We start from the raw sequence: 16,646 nt of genomic DNA on the forward strand, positions 1-16,646 counted from the left end.
GAGACTTGTCCGCCAAGTTTTGCTTCGATTAAGGGAAAATCACCTTTATGCCAAGCTGGAGAAGTGCGTGTTCGAAAAGTCTATACCCTTCCTGGGCTATATTATCTCCGATCAGGGCCTCAAAATGGATCATGAGAAGGTAAAGGCTGTCCTGGAATGGCCACGCCCTCAAGGCTTAAGGGCCATACAGCGTTTCCTCGGATTCGCCAACTTCTACCGACTGTTCATTCCCAACTTCTCCTCACTGACCGCTCCCATCTCTACCCTCACCAAAAAGGGCATGAATGCCAAGGTTTTGACTCCAGAAGCAGAGGCCGCGTTCAATTAGCTTAAAGAAGGCCTTCACGTCAGCCTCAATTCTTTATCATCCTGATGTGTCCCTACAGTTTTCGTTGGAGGTGGATGCCTCATCTGTTGGTGCTGGCGCACTTCTGTTCCAGAGAGGTTCCAATGGGAAGACTGTGGTATGTGGCTACTACTCTAAGCTTTTTTCTCCCGCAGAACGCAACTACTCGATTGGGGATTGGGAGTTACTGTCCATCAAGCTGGCCCTGTAGGAGTGAAGACACCTACTAGAGGGCACAGCTCATCCAATCCTGGTCTTCACGGACCACAAGAACCTCACCTACCTTCAGACAGCTCAACAGCTGAATCCTCATCAAGCCAAGTGGTCGCTGTTCTTCGCTCGGTTCCAGTTTGAGCTCCACTACTGACCTGCCGACAAGAATGTGAGGGCCGATGCCTTGGCTAGGTCGTTTGAGACAGAAGACACTGTGGAGTCCCCACAGAATATCATTGACCCTTCCGGCATCATCTCTGTCAACCCTCTGCAAGTTAGAGATATTCCTCTGGGAAGGACCTTTGTAAGTCTGGCTGACAGAGGAAGAATCCTTCGCTGGGGACACATTTCCAAGCTGGCAGGTCACGCGGGTGCCCGTAAGACTCGAGACCTAATTGCCCGTCAGTTCTGGTGGCCCACGCTGCCCAAAGACGTCACAGACTTTGTTTCCTCCTGTAGGGCGTGCGGAGCAAATAAAGTTGCCCACTCCAGACCAGCTGGTCTGCTCCGACCACTGCCTGTGCCTGAGGCCCCCTGGCGACAAATTGCAATGGACTTTGTCATAGATATGCCTCTCTCTACTGAATGCAGTGTGGTCTGGGTGGTGGTGGATCGATTTTCCAAGATGGCTTATTTTGTTCCACTAACTGGTCTACCTTCTGCTTCCCAACTGGCCGATCTCTTCGTCCAACACATCTTCCGTCTGCACGGCTTGCCTCTCCATATTGTCTTGGATCGAGGGGTCCAGTTCACCTCAAAGTTCTGGAGAGCACTCTGCGGTCTCCTCGGTGTAAAGTTGGACTTCTCCTTGGCCTATCATCCCCAGTCCAATGGTCAAGTCGAGAGGGTTAATCAGATTATGGAGAACTATCTGCGGCACTTTATCTCCACGCAGCATGATGATAGGGTGCAACTGCTTCCTTGGGCTGAATTCTCTTATAACAATCTTACTAGTGAGTCCACCACCTCCAGTCCGTTCTTCATTGTCTACGGCCAACATCCACGAATACCTCTTCCTGTCTCCACTATGTCCCAGGTGCCTGCAGCTGACTCTACCTTCAGGGACAGTTTCTGCAGCAGACCCGATCTTCTATTCTGCTGGCGGTTGACCGCATGAAGAAAAAGGCAGACACTAGAAGGCGAAAACCTCCCCAGTTTCTTCCAGGTAACAAGGTCTGGCTGTCTTCCAGGAATATCCGGCTGAGGGTGCCATCTTGCAAGTTTGCCCCCAGGTTCCTCGGACCCTTCGAGATTCTGCAGCAAATAAATCCTGTCTCTTACAAGCTTCGGCTGCCTCCTACCCTCAAGATCCCAAACTCCTTCCATGTCTCCCTGCTGAAGCCTGTGGTCCTGAACCGCTACTCCAGGACTCCTAGTTCCACAGTGGCTCCTGGTGGATCATCAGAGACTGTTGAGGTGAGGGAGATCCTGGCCACCAAGAAAGTAGGAGGAAGGATGTGTTATTTGGTGGATTGGAGGGGATTTGGTCCAGATGAGAGGTCTTAGCCAGAGGAGAACATCGATGCTCCTGCCCTCGTGAAGAAGTTTCTCTCCCACTCTGGTCCCAAGAAGAGGGGGCGCAAGAGCGGGGATACTGTAACATCTATGGCCGCGGACCGTCATCCTGACTAACCCTCTGACAGCCGCGGCCATGGACGTGTGAGTTCCCAGCGGCATCTCTCTCCTGAGAGACGCCGGCACTCACTTCCTGGTCTGGACACTGTCTCTCGCAGGGCTTGCCTGAGCGTTGTTGTGTTACCTTTAGTTTGTCATTGCAAATGGTCTCCTAGTGTTTTCCAGTTCCCAGTGTTACCCGTTCCTGCTGCCTGTACCCTGTATCCCGTGCTACCATGCCCCTGTGCATTCAAGAGTGGAAGTCGTGTTGTGCCCTCCACTGCATCTATTGTGTCGCACCCCGCCGTGTGTTCGTCTGCTGTTGGAGCCTCATCTTAGCCTGAATCCACCGCTACTGTCTACATTGCCTCAGGCACCCTTTCTGAACTATAGACATTGTACCTGTTTAGCCAGCTGCTATCCCGCTACGCGGTATGGCCCAGTGGGTCCACACCCCTCGCCGTGACAGAGGGAAGTTGCCCTTTTAGGGGTGGTGAACAGGGAAGGGAATTATGTGCAATACAAGGGATCCGCGTATGCCCTGAGGAAGCTATCCGAAATCAGAGCAATGATTGCAGAACTGCATGACCTCCAGTATTGTCCAAAAAAATTAGTAAATAAAATGGAGAGGCTATAAAAAACACTTAAAGCTACATGTGAAGATATGTGGATTATTATTTTTTGGATTGTGTACCTATTCTTTAAAAAAAAACTGTTTATATGTCATAGTGACATGTCAGGAGTTTTGATCGGATAGGGTCTGAGCACTGAGTCCCCCACTAATCGCGAAAACAAAGCGGCAGAGGCACTCGTGTCAATGCTGTGCCTCTTCGTTTTTGCTCAGCTCTGCTCTGCTTTCCTTAGGAAAGCTAAGCGATCAGGTACAGACTCAAGGACTTTCTATTGAGCCAATAAACTGTTCGCTCAGTGTTCTGAGAAAAGTAGAACTGAGCAGAAACTAAGCGCTTCTGCCACTTCATTTTAGTGATCGGTCGGGGTCTCAGTGCTCAGGCCCGGTTAACTTTTTATTATGTCGTTTAGATTTTGTTTCACAATCGATTAAAAAGGACTATGGTTTGAAGCATTTAATGTCAATGGCCATTCTAAGATGAATGTGCCTGCTCTCGTCAGATCGCAGAAGTTACACAGCTTAATGCTGCCTCGCTAGTACAAGTGTGGGAGACTGTCTGGGAATCCGTGGTGCTGTTGACCTATTGTTATACTGCTTAGAATTTGTTTCACAATCGATTAAAAATAGACTAAAGCTTTAAAAGTTAATGGCCATTCTAAGCTGAAATGTGCCTTTTCTCGTCAAATCGCAGATGAATAACACTTTAAGGCTGGGTTCACATGAGCACATTAACGTCCGAAATGGACGGACGTATTTCGGCCGGAAGTCCTGGACCGGACTCAGTGCAGGGAGCCGGGCTCCTAGCATCATAGTTATGTACGATTCTAGGAGTCCCTGCCTCTCCGTGGAACTACAGTACCGTACTGAAAACATGATTAGAGTACGGGACAGTTGTCCTGCAGAGAGGCAGGGACTCATAGCATCGTACATAAATATGATGCTAGGAGCCCGGCTCCCTGCACTGAGTTCGGTCCGGGACTTCCGGCCGAAATACGTCCGTCCATTACGGCCGTTAATGTGCTCGTGTGAACCCAGCCTAAGACCTCGCTAGTACCAGTGTGGGAGACTGTCTGGGAATCCGTGGTGCGGTTGACTTTTTATTATGTCGTTTAGATTTTGTTTCACAATCGATTAAAAATGACAATGGATTAAAGCATTTAAAGTCAATGGCCATTCTAAGCTGAATGTACCTGATCTCGTCAGATCGCAGAAGTTACACAGCATAATACCTCGCTAGTACCAGTGTGGGAGACTGTCTGGGAATCCGTGGTGCGGTTGACTTTTTATTATGTCGTTTAGATTTTGTTTCACAATCGATTAAAAATGACAATGGATTAAAGCATTTAAAGTCAATGGCAATTCTAAGCTGAAAGTGCTTGCCCTCGTCAGATCGTAGACGTTATACAGCTTAAGGCCTCGCTAGTACCAGTGTGGGAGACTGTCTGGGAATCCGTGGTGCGGTTGACTTTTTATTATGTCGTTTAGATTTTGTTTCACAATCGATTAAAAATTACAATGGATTAAAGCATTTAAAGTCAATGGCAATTCTAAGCTGAAAGTGCTTGCCCTCGTCAGCTCGTAGACGTTATACAGCTTAAGGCCTCGCTAGTACCAGTGTGGGAGACTGTCTGGGAATCCGTAGTGCGGTTGCCTTTTCATTATGTCGTTTAGATTTTGTTTCACAATCGATTAAAAAGGACTATGGATTAACGCATTTTATGTCAATGGCCATTCTTAGCTGAATGTGCCTGCTCTCGTCAGATCACAGAATATACACACTTTAAGACCTCGCTAATATCAGTGTGGGAGACTGTCTGGGATTCCGTGGTGCGTTTGCCTTTTTATTATGTCGTTTCGATTTTGTTTCACAATCGATTAAAAAGGACTATGGATTAAAGCATTTGACGTCAATGGCTATTCTAAGCTGAACGTGCCTGCTCTCATCAGATTGCAGAAGTTACACAGCTTAAGGCCTCGCTAGCACCAGTGTGGGAGACTGTCTGAGATTCCGTGGTGAGGTTGCCTTTTTATTATGTCGTTTAGATTTTGTTTCACAATCGATTAAAAAGGACTATGGATTAATGCATCTAACATCAATGGCCATTCTAAGCTGAATGTGCCTCCTCTCGTCAGATCACAGCAGTTACACAGTTTAAAGAGGCTCTGTCACCAGATTTTGCAACCCCTATCTGCTATTGCAGCAGATAGGCGCTGCAATGTAGATTACAGTAACGTTTTTATTTTTAAAAAACAAGCATTTTTGGCCAAGTTATGGCCATTTTTGTATTTATGCAAATGAGGCTTGCAAAAGTACAACTGGGCGTGTATTATGTGCGTACATCGGGGCGTGTTTACTACTTTTACTAGCTGGGCGTTCTGATGAGAAGTATCATCCACTTCTCTTCAGAACGCCCAGCTTCTGGCAGTGCAGATCTGTGACGTCACTCACAGGTCCTGCATCGTGTCAGCACCAGAGGCTACAGTTGATTCTGCAGCAGCATCAGCGTTTGCAGGTAAGTAGCTACATCGATTTACCTGCAAACGCCGATGCTGCTGCAGAATCATCTGTAGCCTCTGGTGCCGGCTCGTCTGACACGATGCAGGACCTGTGAGTGACGACACAGCGTGATCTCTCGAGAACACGGCTGTGTCTGCACTGCCAGAAGCTGGGCGTTGTGAAGAGAAGTGGATGATACTTCTCGTCAGAAAGCCCAGCTACTAAAAGTAGTAAACACGCCCCGATGTACGCACATAATACACGCCCAGTTGTACTTTTACTTTTCAACACGCCCAGTTGTACTTTTGCAAGCCTCATTTGCATAAATACAAAAATGGTCATAACTTGGCCAAAAATGCTCGTTTTTTAAAAATAAAAACTTTACTGTAATCTACATTGCAGCGCCTATCTGCTGCAATAGCAGATAGGGGTTGCAAAATCTGGTGACAGAGCCTCTTTAAGGCCTCGCTAGTACCATTGTGGGAGACTGTCTGGGAATACGTGGTCCTGTTGTTATGCTGTTTAGATTTTGTTTCACAATCGATTAAAAAGGACTTTGAATTAAGGCATTTAATGTCAATGGCCATTCTAAGCTGAATGTGCTTGCTCTCCTTAGATTGCAGTAATTACACAGTTTAAAGAGGCTCTGTCACCAGATTTTGCAACCCCTATCTGCTATTGCAGCAGATAGGCGCTGCAATGTAGATTACAGTAACGTTTTTATTTTAAAAAAAACGAGCATTTTTGGCCAAGTTATGACCATTTTTGTATTTATGCAAATGAGGCTTGCAAAAGTCCAAGTGGGTGTGTTTAAAAGTAAAAGTCCAAGTGGGCGTGTATTATGTGCGTACATCGGGGGGTTTTTAATACTTTTACTAGCTGGGCGTTCTGATGAGAAGTATCATCCACTTCTCTTCAGAACGCCCAGCTTCTGCCAGATCACGCTGTGACGTCACTCACAGGTCCTGCATTGTGTCAGACGAGCGAGGACACATCGGCACCAGAGGCTTCAGTTGATTCTGCAGCAGCATCGGCGTTAGCAGGTAAGTCGATGTAGCTACTTACCTGCAAACGCTGATGCTGCTGCAGAATCAACTGTAGCCTCTGGTGCCGATGTGTCCTCGCTCGTCTGACACGATGCAGGACCTGTGAGTGACGTCACAGCGTGATCTGGCAGAAGCTGGGCGTTCTGAAGAGAAGTGGATGATACTTCTCATCAGAACGCCCAGCTAGTAAAAGTATTAAAAACGCCCCGATGTACGCACATAATACACACCCACTTGGACTTTTACTTTTAAACACACCCACTTGGACTTTTGCAAGCCTCATTTGCATAACTACAAAAATGGTCATAACTTGGCCAAAAATGCTCGTTTTTTTAAAATAAAAACGTTACTGTAATCTACATTGCAGCGCCTATCTGCTGCAATAGCAGATAGGGGTTGCAAAATCTGGTGACAGAGCCTCTTTAAGGCCTTGCTAGTACCAGTGTGGGAGACTGTCTTAAATGGATTAAAGCATTTAATGTCAAAGGCCATTCTAAGCTGAATGTGCCTGCTCTCATCAGATTGCAGAAGTTACACAGCTTAAGGCCTTGCTAGTACCAGTGTGGGAGACTGTCTAGGAATCCGTGGTGCGGTTGCCTTTTTATTTTGTCGTTTCGATTTTGTTTCACAATCGATTAAAAAGGACTATGAATTAAAACATTTAATGTCAATGGCCATTCCAAGCTGAATGTGCCTGCTCTCGTCAGGTTGCAGAAATTACACAGTTTAAAGCATCGCTAGTACCAGTGTGGGCGACTGTCTGGGAATCCGTGCTACAGTTCCCTCTTTTATTATGTTGTTTAGATTTTGTTTCACAATCGATTAAAAAGTATTATGGATTAAAGCATTTAATGTCAATGGCCATTCTAAGCTGAATGTGCCTGCTCTTGTCAGATCACAGAAATTACACAGCTTAAGGCCTCGCTAGTACCAGTGTGGGAGACTGTCTGGGAATCTGTGGTGCGTTTGACTTTTTATTATGTCGTTTAGATTTTGTTTCACATTCGATTAAAAAGGACTATGGATAAAAGCATTTAATGTCGATGGACATTCTAAGCTGAATGTGCCTGCTCTCGTCAGTTCGCAGAAGTTACACAGCTTAAGGCCTCGCTATTACCAGTGTGGGAGACTGTCTGGGAATACATGGTGCGGTTGACTTTTTATTATGTCGTTTAGATTTTGTTTCACAATCGATTAAAAAGGACTATGGATTAAAGCATTTACTGTCAATGGCCATTCTAAGCTGAATGTTCCTGCACTCGTCAGATCGCAGAAAATACACAGCTTAAGGCCTCGCTAGTACCAGTGTGGGAGACTGTCTGGGAATCCGTGGTGCGGTTGACTTTTTATTATGTCGTTTCGATTTTGTTTCACAATCGATTAAAAAGAACTATGGATTAAAGCATTTAATGTCAATTGCCATTCTAATCTGAATGTGCCTGCTCTCGTCAGATAGCAGAAATTACACAGCTTATGGCCTCGCTATTACCAGTGTGGGAGACTGTCTGGTAATCCATGGTGCAGTTGCCTTTTTATTATGTCGTTTAGATTATGTTTCACATTCGATTAAAAAGGACTATGGATTAAAGCATTTTAAAGTCTATGGACATTCTAAGCTGAATGTGCCTGCACTCGTCAGTTCCCAGAAGTTACATAGCTTAAGCCCTCGCTAGTACCAGTGTGGGAGACTGTCTGGGAATACGTGGTGCGGTTGACTTTTTATTATGTCGTTTAGATTTTGTTTCGCAATCGATTAAAAAGCACTATGGATTAAATCATCTGATGTCAATGGCCATTCTAAACTGAATGTGCCTGCCCTCGTCAGAATGAAGAAGTTACATAGATTAAGGCATCGTCAGTACTTGTGTGGGAGGCTGTCTGGGAATCCGTGGTGCGGTTGACTTTTTATTATGTCGTTTAGATTTTGTTTCACAATCAATTAAAAAGGACTATGGATTAAAACATTTAATGTCAATGGCCATTCTCAGCTGAATGTGCCTGCTCTCGTCAAGTTACACAGCTTAAGTCCTCGCTAGTACCAGTGTGGGAGACTGTCTGGGAATCAGTGGTGCGGTTGACTTTTTATTATGTCGTTTAGATTATGTTTCACAATCGATTAAAAAGAACTATGGATTAAAGCATTTGATATTGATGGCCATTCTAAGCTGAATGTGCCTGCTCTGGTCAGATCGCAGAAATTACACAGCTTAAGGCCTCGCTAGTATCAGTGTGGGAGACTGTCTGGGAATCCGTAGTGCGGTTGAATTTTTATTATGTCGTTTAGATTATGTTTCACATTAGATTAAAAAGGACTATGGATTAAACATTTATTGTCAATGGCCATTCTAAGCTGAATGTGCCTGCTCTCGTCAGTTCACAGAAGTTACACAGCTTAAGGCCTCGCTAGGACCAGTGTGGGAGACTGTCTGGGAATCAGTGGTGCGGTTGACTTTTTATTATGTCGTTTAGATTTTGTTTCACAATCGATTAAAAAGAACTATGGATTAAAGCATTTAATGTCGATAGCCATTCTAAGCTGAATGTGCCTGCTCTCGTCAAAACGCAGAAGTTATACAGCTTAAGGCCTCGCTAGTGCCAGTGTGGGAGACTGTCTGAGAATGCGTGGCGCGGTTCACCTTTTATTATGTCGTTTAGATTTTGTTTCACAATCGATTATAAAGGACTATAGTTTAATCATTTAATGTCAATGGCCATTCTAAGCTGAATGTGCCTGCACTCGTCAGAGCGCAGAAGTTACACAGCTTAAACCCTCGCTAGTACCAGTGTGGGAGACTGTCTGGGAATCCGTGGTGCGGTTGACTTTTTATTATGTCGTTTCGATTTTGTTTCACAATAGATTAAATAGGACTATGGATTAAAGCATTTATTGTCAATTGCCATTCTAAGCTGAAGGGGCCTGTTCTCGTCAGATTGCAGAAGTTACACATCTTAAGGCCTCGCTAAAACCAGTCTGGGAGACTGCCTGGGAATCCGTGGTGCGGTTGACTTTTTATTATGTCGTTTAGATTTTGTTTCACAATCGATTAAAAAGAACTATGGATTAAAGCATTTAATGTCAATGGCCATTCTAATCTGAATGTGCCTGCTCTCGTCAGATCGCAGAAGTTACACAGCTTATGGCCTCGCTATTACCAGTGTGGAAGACTGTCTGGGAATCCATGGTGCAGTTGAGTTTTTATTATGTCGTTTAGATTATGTTTCACATTCGATTAAAAAGGACTATGGATTAAAGCATTTAAAGTCTATGGACATTCTAAGCTGAATGTGCCTGCTCTCGTCAGTTCCCAGAAGTTACATAGCTTAAGCCCTCGCTAGTACCAGTGTGGGAGACTGTCTGGGAATACGTGGTGCGGTTAACTTTTTATTATGTCGTTTAGATTTTGTTTCACAATCGATTAAAAAGGACTATGGATTAAATCATCTGATGTCAATGGCCATTCTAAACTGAATGTGCCTGCACTCGTCAGAATGAAGAAGTTACACAGATTAAGGCATCGTCAGTACCAGTGTGGGAGACTGTCTGGGAATCCGTGGTGCGGTTGACTTTTTATTATGTCGTTTAGATTTTGTTTCACAATCGATTAAAAAGGACTATGGATTAAAGCATTTAAAGTCAATGGCCATTCTATGCTGAATGTGCCTGCTCTCGTCAGATCGCAGAAGTTACACAGCTTAAGGCCTCGCTAGTACCAATGTGGGAGACTCTTTATTATATCGTTTTGATTTTGTTTCACAATCGATTAAAAAGGACTATGGATTAAAGCATTTGTTGTCAATGGCCATTCTAAAATGAATGTGCCTGCTCTCGTCAGATCGCAGAAGTTACACAGCTGAAGGCCTCGCTAGTACCAGTGTGGGAGACAGTCTGGTAATCGGTGGTGCGGTTGACTTTTTATTATGTCGTTTAGATTTTGTTTCACAATCGATTAAAAAGGACTATGGATTAAAGCATTTCAAGTCAATGGCCATTCTAAGCTTAATGTGCCTGCTCTTGTCAGATCGCAGAAGTTACACAGCTGAAGGCCTCGCTAGTACCAGTGTGGGAGACTGTCTGGGAATCCGTGGTGCGGTTGACTTTTTATTATGTCGTTTAGATTTTGTTTCACAATCGATTAAAAAGGACTATGGATTAAAGCATTTAATGTCAATGGCCATTCTAAGCTGAATGTGCCTGCTCTTGTCAAATCGCAGAAGTTACACAGCTTAAGGCCTGGCTAGTACCAGTGTGGGAGACTGTCTGGGAATCCGTGGTGCGGTTGACTTTTTATTATGTCGTTTAGATTTTGTTTCACAATAGATTAAAAAGGACTATGGATTAAAGCATTTAATGTCAATGGCCATTCTAAGCTGAATGTGCCTGCTCTTGTCAGATCGCAGAAGTTACACAGCTTAAGGCCTCGCTAGTACCAGTGTGGGAGACTGTCTGGGAATCCGTGGTGCGGTTGACTTTTTATTATGTCGTTTAGATTATGTTTCACAATAGATTAAATAGGACTATGGATTAAAGCATTTAACGTCAATAGCCATTCTAAGCTGAATGTGCCTGCTCTCGTCAGAACGCAGAAGTTACACAGCTTAAGGCCTCGCTAGTACCAGTGTGGGAGACTGTCTGGGAATCCGTGGTGTGGTTGAATTTTTATTATGTCGTTTAGATTTTGTTTCACAATCGATTAAAAAGGACTATGGATTAAAGCCTTTAATGTCAATGGCCATTCTAAGCTGAATGTCCCTGCTCCCGTCAGATCACAGAAGTTACACTTCTACTAGCGAGGCCTTAAGCTGTGTAACTTCTGCGATCTGACGAGAGCAGGGACATTCAGCTTAGAATGGCCATTGACATTAAATGCTTTAATCCATAGTCCTTTTTAATCGATTGTGAAACAAAATCTAAACGACATAATAAAAATTCAACCGCACCACGTATTCCCAGACAGTCTCCCACACTGGTACTAGCGAGGCCTTAAGCTGTGTAACTTCTGCGTTCTGACGAGAGCAGGCACATTCAGCTTAGAATGGCCATTGACGTTAAATGTTTTAATCCATAGTCCTATTTAATCTATTGTGAAACAAAATCTAAACGACATAATAAAAAGTCAACCGCACCACGGATTCCCAGACAGTCTCCCACACTGGTACTAGCGAGGCCTTAAGCTGTGTAACTTCTGCGATCTGACGAGAGCAGGGACATTCAGCTTAGAATGGCCATTGACATTAAATGCTTTAATCCATAGTCCTTTTTAATCGATTGTGAAACAAAATCTAAACGACATAATAAAAATTCAACCGCACCACGGATTCCCAGACAGTCTCCCACACTGGTACTAGCGAGGCGTTAAGCTGTGTAACTTCTGCGATCTGACGAGAGCAGGCACATTCAGCTTAGAATGGCCATTGACATTAAAACAATTAATCCATAGTCCTATTTAATCTATTGTGAAACAAAATCTAAACAACATAATAAAAAGTCAACTGCACCACGGATTCCCAGACAGTCTCCCACACTGGTACTAGCGAGGCCTTAAGCTGTGTAACTTCTGCGATCTGACGAGAGCAGGGACATTCAGCTTAGAATGGCAATTGACATTAAATTCTTTAATCCATAGTCCTTTTTAATCGATTGTGAAACAAAATCTAAGCAACATAATAAAAATTCAACCGCACCACGGATTCCCAGACAGTCTCCCACACTGGTACTAGCGAGGCCTTAAGCTGTGTAACTTCTGCGTTCTGACTAGAGCAGGCACATTCAGCTTAGAATGGCCATTGACGTTAAATGCTTTAATCCATAGTCCTATTTAATCTATTGTGAAACAAAATCTACTCGACATAATAAAAAGTCAACCGCACCACGGATTCCGAGACAGTCTCCCACACTGGTACTAGCGAGGCCTTAAGCTGTGTAACTTCTGCGATCTGACGAAAGCAGGCACATTCAGCTTAGAATGGCCATTGACGTTAAATGCTTTAATCCATAGTCCTATTTAATCTATTGTGAAACAAAATCTAAACGAGATAATAAAAAGTCAACCGCACCACGGATTCCCAGACAGTCTCCCACACTGGTACTAGCGAGGCGTTAAGCTGGGTAACTTCTGCGATCTAACGAGGGCAGGCACATTCAGCTTAGAATGGCAATTGACGTTAAATGCTTTAATCCATAGTCCTTTTTAATCGATTGTGAAACAAAATCTAAACAACATAATAAAAAGTCAACCGCACCACGGATTCCCAGACAGTCTCCCACACTGGTACTAGCGAGGCCTTAAGCTGTGTAACTTCTGCGATCTGACGAGAGCAGGCACATTCAGCTTAGAATGGCCATTGACATTAAAAGCCTTAATCCATAGTCCTATTTAATCTATTGTGAAACAAAATCTAAACGACATAATAAAAAGTCAACCGCACCACGGATTCCCAGAAAGCCTCCCACACTGATACTAGCGAGGCCTTAAGCTGTGTAACTTCTGCGATCTGACGAGAGCAGGGACATTCAGCTTGGAATGGCCATTGACATTAAATGCTTTAATCCATAGTCCTTTTTAATCGATTGTGAAACAAAATCTAAACGACATAATAAAAATTCAACCGCACCACGGATTCCCAGACAGTCTCCCACACTGGTACTAGCGAGGCCTTAAGCTGTGTAACTTCTGCGTTCTGACGAGAGCTGGCACATTCAGCTTAGAATGGCCATTGACGTTAAATGCTTTAATCCATAGTCCTATTTAATCTATTGTGAAACAAAATCTAAACGACATAATAAAAAGTCAACCGCACCACGGATTCCCAGACAGTCTCCCACACTGGTACTAGCGAGGCCTTAAGCTGTGTAACTTCTGCGATCTGACGAGAGCAGGCACATTCAGCTTAGAATGGCCATCGACGTTAAATGCTTTAATCCATAGTCCTATTTAATCTATTGTGAAACAAAATCTAAACGACATAATAAAAAGTCAACCGCACCACGGATTCCCAGACAGTCACCCACACTGGTACTAGCGAGGCGTTAAGCTATGTGTAACTTCTGCGATCTAACAAGAGCAGGCACATTCAGCTTAGAATGGCCATTGACATTAAATGCTTTAATCCATAGTCCTTTTTAATCGATTGTGAAACAAAATCTAACCAATATAATAAAAAGTCAACCGCACCACGGATTCCCAGACAGTCTCCCACACTGGTACTAGCGAGGCCTTAAGCTGTGTAACTTCTGCGATCTGACGAGAGCAGGCACATTCAGCTTAGAATGGCCATTGACATTAAAAGCCTTAATCCATAGTCCTATTTAATCTATTGTGAAACAAAATCTAAACAACATAATAAAAAGTCAACCGCACCACGCATTCCCAGACAGTCTCCCACACTGGTACCAGCGAGGCCTTAAGCTGTGTAACTTCTGCGATCTGACGAGAGCAGGGACATTCAGCTTAGAATGGCCATTGACATTAAAGGCTTTAATCCATAGTCCTTTTTAATCGATTGTGAAACAAAATCTAAACGACATAATAAAAACTCAACCGCACCACAGATTCCCAGACAGTCTCCCACACTGGTACTAGCGAGGCGTTAAGCTGTGTAACTTCTGCGCGCTAACGAGAGCAGGCACATTCAGCTTAGAATGGCCATTGACTTTAAATGCTTTAACCCATAGTCCTTTTTAATCGATTGTGAAACAAAATCTAAACGACATAATAAAAAGTCAACCGCACCACGGATTCCCAGACAGTCTCCCACACTGGTACTAGCGAGGCCTTAAAGCTGTGTAACTTCTGCGATCTGACGAGAGCAGGCACATTCAGCTTAGAATGGCCATTGACATTAAAAGCCATAAACAATAGTCCTATTTAATCTATTGTGAAACAAAATCTAAACAACATAATAAAAAGTCAACCGCACCACGGATTCCCAGACAGTCTCCCACACTGGTACTAGCGAGGACTTAAGCTATGTAACTTCTGCGTTCTGACGAGAGCAGGCACATTCAGCTTAGAATGGCCATTGACATTAAATGCTTTAATCCATAGTCCTTTTTAATCGATTGTGAAACAAAATCTAAACGACATAATAAAAAGTCAGCCGCACCACGGATTCCCAGACAGTCTCCCACACTGGTACTAGCGAGGCCTTAAGCTGTGTAACTTGTGCGATCTGACGAGAGCAGGCACATTCAGCTTAGAATGGCCATTGACATTAAAAGCCGTAATCCATAGTCCTATTTAATCTATTGTGAAACAAAATCTAAACAACATAATAAAAAGTCAACCGCACCACGCATTCCCAGACAGTCTCCCACACTGGTACCAGCGAGGCCTTAAGCTGTGTAACTTCTGCGATCTGACGAGAGCAGGGACATTCAGCTTAGAATGGCCATTGACATTAAAGGCTTTAATCCATAGTCCTTTTTAATCGATTGTGAAACAAAATCTAAACGACATAATAAAAACTCAACCGCACCACGGATTCCCAGACAGTCTCCCACACTGGTACTAGCGAGGCCTTAAGCTGTGTAACTTCTGCGTTCGGACGAGAGCAGGCACATTCAGCTTAGAATTGCCATTGACGTTAAATGCTTTAATCCATAGTCCTATTTAATCTATTGTGAAACAAAATCTAAACGACATAATAAAAAGTCAACCGCACCACGGATTCCCAGACAGTCTCCCACACTGGTACTAGCGAGGCGTTAAGCTGTGTAACTTCTGCGATCTAACGAGAGCAGGCACATTCAGCTTAGAATGAGCATTGACTTTAAATGCTTTAATCCATAGTCCTTTTTAATCGATTGTGAAACAAAATCTAAACGACATAATAAAAAGTCAACCACACCACGGATTCCCAGACAGTCTCCCACACTGGTACTAGCGAGGCCTTAAGCTGTGTAACTTCTGCGATCTGACGAGAGCAGGCACATTCAGCTTAGAATGGCCATTGACATTAAAAGCCTTAATCCATAGTCCTATTTAATCTATTGTGAAACAAAATCTAAACAACATAATAAAAAGTCAACCGCACCACGGATTCCCAGACAGTCTCCCACACTGGTACTAGCGAGGTCTTAAATTGTTATTCATCTGCGATTTGACGAGAAAAGGCACATTTCAGCTAAGAACGGCCATTAACTTTTACAGCCTTAGTCTATTTTTAATTTTAATCGATTGTGAAACAAAATCTAAACAACAAAATGTTAGGTCAACAGCACCATGGATTCCCAGACAGTCTCCCACACTGGTACTAGCGAGGCCTTAAGCTGTGTAACTTCTGCGAATAGACGAGAGCAGGCACATTCAGCTTAGAATGGCCATTGACATTAAATGCTTTAATCCATAGTCCTTTTTAATCGATTGTGAAACAAAATCTAAACGACATAATAAAAAGGCAACCGCACCACGGATTCCCAGACAGTCTCCCAGACAGTCTCCCAGACAGTCTCCAGTGAGGCCTTAAACTGTGTAACTTCTGCGATCTGATGAGAGCAGGCACATTCATCTTAGAATGGCCATTGACCTTAAATGCTTTAATCCATAGTCCTTTTTAATCGATTGTGAAACAAAACCTAAACATAATAAAAAGTCAACCGCACCACGAATTCCTAGACAGTCTCCCACACTGCTACTAGAGAGGTCTTAAAGTGTTATTCTTCTGCGATTTGACGAGAAAACTCACATTTCAGCTTAGAATGGCCATTAACGTTTAAAGCTTTAGTCTGTTTTTATTTTTAATCGATTGTGAAACAAAATCTAAACGACATAATAAAAAGTCAACCGTACAACGGATTCCCAGACAGTCTCCCAGACTGATACTAGAGAGGCCTTAAGCTGGGTAACTTCTGCGATCTGACAAAAGCAGGCACATTCATCTTAGAATTGCCATTCACCTTAAATGCTTTAATCCATAGTCCTTTTTAATCAATTGTGAAACAAAACCTAAACGACATAATAAAAAGTCAACCGCACCACGAATTCCTAGACAGTCTCCCACACTGCTACTAGAGAGGTCTTAAAGTGTTATTTTTCTGCGATTTGACGAGAAAACTCACATTTCAGCTTAGAATGGGCATTAACGTTTAAAGCTTTAGTCTATTTTTATTTTTAATCGATTGTGAAACAAAATCTAAACAACAAAAAGTTAGGTCAACAGCACCAGGGATTTCCAGACAGTCTCCCACACTGGTACTAGTGAGGCCTTAAGCTGTGTAACTTCTGCGATCTGATGAGAGCAGGCACATTCAGCTTAGAATGGCCATTGACATTAAATGCATTAATCCATAGTCCTTTTTAA

At 43.5% G+C, this 16,646-nt stretch overlaps 25 pseudogenes; 5 read left to right on the forward strand and 20 right to left on the reverse strand.

The window, feature by feature from the left end:
• Positions 1 to 7,572: 7,572 nt before the first annotated feature.
• Positions 7,573 to 7,691, forward strand: LOC142667715 (5S ribosomal RNA; annotated as a pseudogene).
• Positions 7,692 to 10,325: 2,634 nt separating this feature from the next.
• LOC142692840 (5S ribosomal RNA) lies at positions 10,326 to 10,444 on the forward strand (annotated as a pseudogene).
• A 67-nt stretch (positions 10,445 to 10,511) lies between these two features.
• On the forward strand, positions 10,512 to 10,630 carry LOC142711760 (5S ribosomal RNA; annotated as a pseudogene).
• A 67-nt stretch (positions 10,631 to 10,697) lies between these two features.
• LOC142737167 (5S ribosomal RNA) lies at positions 10,698 to 10,816 on the forward strand (annotated as a pseudogene).
• A 67-nt stretch (positions 10,817 to 10,883) lies between these two features.
• On the forward strand, positions 10,884 to 11,002 carry LOC142738060 (5S ribosomal RNA; annotated as a pseudogene).
• Positions 11,003 to 11,273: 271 nt separating this feature from the next.
• LOC142729321 (5S ribosomal RNA) lies at positions 11,274 to 11,392 on the reverse strand (annotated as a pseudogene).
• Positions 11,393 to 11,459: 67 nt separating this feature from the next.
• On the reverse strand, positions 11,460 to 11,578 carry LOC142728534 (5S ribosomal RNA; annotated as a pseudogene).
• A 67-nt stretch (positions 11,579 to 11,645) lies between these two features.
• LOC142700965 (5S ribosomal RNA) lies at positions 11,646 to 11,764 on the reverse strand (annotated as a pseudogene).
• A 67-nt stretch (positions 11,765 to 11,831) lies between these two features.
• Positions 11,832 to 11,950, reverse strand: LOC142732947 (5S ribosomal RNA; annotated as a pseudogene).
• A 67-nt stretch (positions 11,951 to 12,017) lies between these two features.
• On the reverse strand, positions 12,018 to 12,136 carry LOC142679197 (5S ribosomal RNA; annotated as a pseudogene).
• Positions 12,137 to 12,203: 67 nt separating this feature from the next.
• LOC142668965 (5S ribosomal RNA) lies at positions 12,204 to 12,322 on the reverse strand (annotated as a pseudogene).
• A 253-nt stretch (positions 12,323 to 12,575) lies between these two features.
• On the reverse strand, positions 12,576 to 12,694 carry LOC142715208 (5S ribosomal RNA; annotated as a pseudogene).
• Positions 12,695 to 12,761: 67 nt separating this feature from the next.
• Positions 12,762 to 12,880, reverse strand: LOC142698745 (5S ribosomal RNA; annotated as a pseudogene).
• A 67-nt stretch (positions 12,881 to 12,947) lies between these two features.
• On the reverse strand, positions 12,948 to 13,066 carry LOC142670113 (5S ribosomal RNA; annotated as a pseudogene).
• A 67-nt stretch (positions 13,067 to 13,133) lies between these two features.
• LOC142729112 (5S ribosomal RNA) lies at positions 13,134 to 13,252 on the reverse strand (annotated as a pseudogene).
• A 255-nt stretch (positions 13,253 to 13,507) lies between these two features.
• LOC142715220 (5S ribosomal RNA) lies at positions 13,508 to 13,626 on the reverse strand (annotated as a pseudogene).
• A 67-nt stretch (positions 13,627 to 13,693) lies between these two features.
• Positions 13,694 to 13,812, reverse strand: LOC142738056 (5S ribosomal RNA; annotated as a pseudogene).
• Positions 13,813 to 14,065: 253 nt separating this feature from the next.
• On the reverse strand, positions 14,066 to 14,185 carry LOC142738273 (5S ribosomal RNA; annotated as a pseudogene).
• A 67-nt stretch (positions 14,186 to 14,252) lies between these two features.
• Positions 14,253 to 14,371, reverse strand: LOC142738395 (5S ribosomal RNA; annotated as a pseudogene).
• A 67-nt stretch (positions 14,372 to 14,438) lies between these two features.
• LOC142696720 (5S ribosomal RNA) lies at positions 14,439 to 14,557 on the reverse strand (annotated as a pseudogene).
• A 67-nt stretch (positions 14,558 to 14,624) lies between these two features.
• On the reverse strand, positions 14,625 to 14,743 carry LOC142738057 (5S ribosomal RNA; annotated as a pseudogene).
• A 67-nt stretch (positions 14,744 to 14,810) lies between these two features.
• On the reverse strand, positions 14,811 to 14,929 carry LOC142737579 (5S ribosomal RNA; annotated as a pseudogene).
• A 253-nt stretch (positions 14,930 to 15,182) lies between these two features.
• Positions 15,183 to 15,301, reverse strand: LOC142733634 (5S ribosomal RNA; annotated as a pseudogene).
• Positions 15,302 to 15,555: 254 nt separating this feature from the next.
• Positions 15,556 to 15,674, reverse strand: LOC142693843 (5S ribosomal RNA; annotated as a pseudogene).
• An 822-nt stretch (positions 15,675 to 16,496) lies between these two features.
• On the reverse strand, positions 16,497 to 16,615 carry LOC142736328 (5S ribosomal RNA; annotated as a pseudogene).
• Positions 16,616 to 16,646: the final 31 nt, after the last annotated feature.

This window comes from Rhinoderma darwinii, chromosome 1 (genome assembly GCF_050947455.1).
Source record: "Rhinoderma darwinii isolate aRhiDar2 chromosome 1, aRhiDar2.hap1, whole genome shotgun sequence".
NCBI lineage: Eukaryota > Metazoa > Chordata > Amphibia > Anura > Rhinodermatidae > Rhinoderma > Rhinoderma darwinii.